The 2230-nt window shown below is 39.3% G+C and overlaps 1 pseudogene; it reads right to left on the bottom strand.

The window, feature by feature from the left end:
- Window positions 1-1162: 1162 nt before the first annotated feature.
- On the bottom strand, window positions 1163-1742 carry LOC110314245 (annotated as a pseudogene).
- Window positions 1743-2230: the final 488 nt, after the last annotated feature.

Raw genomic sequence — 2230 nt, 5'->3', positions numbered from 1 at the left:
TTCCCCCAAAAGGAGAATAGTTCTTAATATGTTAGTTGACTGTTTATATTTCCTCTTTTGAGAATTCTTTCTTCAGCTCATCTGCTCATTTATTTTAAAATAGCTTTTGAGGTTCTATCATTTACCCTTTCCTTTCCCTGTCATCAAACCCTGTCAGGTACCCTCTTGCTATTTTTCAATTCACCATCTTGTTTTCTTTGCATATATATATATATATATATATATATATATATATATATATGCACATAAATAAAACCTGATCAGTCCATGAAATGTTGCTTGTAGATATATGCTTATCAGGATTTTCATTTCTAAGTGGCTACTTATGTTTTTAACATCTTAGTATATTTGAGATAGTGATGCTTCATATTGTATAGAGCCTGCAAAGATTTTCCTCTCCTGCTCTAGGTGGCTGGCTCTTCATCTGACTAATACTCTCCATTGCTGTTCAGAAGTACTTTCATTCTTGAGGTCCCATTTGTTAGTAATTAGCCTGAACACTTTATATCATACTCCTTATTTGTGCCTACAGCTTGAGTGCTTTTCCTACTTATTCCCCTAGCACACTCAGATCTTTAGGTCTTTTGTTGCACTATTGATGCACTCACAGTTGATTTTTATGCAAGGTGAGAGGCAAACACCTAGTTCAATTCTGCTACATGTAGATATCCAGATTTTCCAGCAATACTTACTAAGGAGTCTCCTCAAACCTGCCACACCCAGTCAGCTTGCATGTATTTATTTTCATGTGTTGAACTATCCCTGCATCTCTGGAATGAAGCCTATTTGATTATTGTAGATATTATTTTTTCTTAGAATTTTTTCTTATGCAACATTATTTTTGCATAACACATACAAACAAATATTTTCCATTTCATATGATTTGTACGTCAATGTTTTGTAGTAAAAATAAAATTGTATATAAAATTAGAAAAATGTAGCATATAAAACTTAATGCAGAGCAATAAAAGTTACCATCTATCCACAGGAAAGCTGTTATATCTCCTATATAAACCATATCTGAATGTAATCTTTAACAACCATATGGAAATACACTTTATAATCTTTTAACTATAGACATCAGATGTTTCATCCTTCCTATCATTAAGTTGTCAGCACCTGCCGTGATCCACAACACAGAGAAAAAGCTAAGCAGTAGCAGTCATTTCTCAGGGTTTGAGAAATGTGGTCCACCCTTTGTTAGTTCCCAGAGATTTCTGCTCCACTAAAGTCAAAACCAGGATTTTCTTTCTGGAATCACTTTAATGTAAGTTTTCTCTGCATTTGGTCTTGCACCCAGGGGTCAGCTGCATATTTAGATTCTAGAAAAGAAGTCCAACAGTTTGCGGCACTTCCCTTGGTTTTTGTCAGGACAATGCGGACCATTTTTCCGTTCTCCAAAGTCCATGTTCCTTCATCAGCAGTTGTAGGATCAATTTCCCCTTGCCACACCCAGAAGTCATCCCTCTGACACCATGAATTTTAGGACACAGAGTGCAGGGAGTCAGAAGAAGGAACTCAGGACAAGCCCTGGTTTGCTACCTAGAGAATCTTGTGGCCACCCTTTTCATTCAAGTGGCCAGAGCCACTTGCAGGGTCTGCAGGCCTCACTGGATGTCCTGCGCGCCAGTTCCCGGGGGCACCTGGACTTTAATGAACACCTCCTCCAGGGTCTGGTACCACTGTCCCCAAGGAGTCCCGCAATGAACCACCCTGCTGTACTCCTCAAATGGGGCAGACATTGTGAAGATGCCACTCAGGGACACCACTCCAAGAAAGCACTACACTGGTGAGAATAGACTCAACTTAGGCACATTGGGGTCACTGTACATGCACAAGAGTCCAAACTGGCCTGGTCAAGTGTGCAAATTTTTCCCCTTCATAGCCCATTTAAGATACTTGTGAGACCTGGTGAAAAAGACCGAACAAAGCCTAGAGATGTTGACATCCCAAGAACACTGACCTTGGAACAAAGGGGGGAAATGCCTGCGATCTTTTAACCCGTGTGACACCAAAATTCTTACGCTTCCAGGGACCTCTCGAAGTGCCTGTAGATTATTTTTTGATGTTTTTGACTGATGAGGTTTTAATGAGAAAACAAAAGTGATAAAGCTGGGGTAAAATTCAGTGGACGTCTCTGTAAAGCATGAGTCAGATCAGGAAGAAAAGAGAGAGGGCAGACTATCAACAAGTAGAGTGAAATAAGAATGTAAAATGAAGGCCTATTTTA

Source organism: Mus pahari, chromosome X (assembly GCF_900095145.1).
Source record: "Mus pahari chromosome X, PAHARI_EIJ_v1.1, whole genome shotgun sequence".
NCBI lineage: Eukaryota > Metazoa > Chordata > Mammalia > Rodentia > Muridae > Mus > Mus pahari.
Note: the sequence above shows the minus strand (reverse complement) of the source record. Positions and strands in the feature narration are given on the sequence as shown.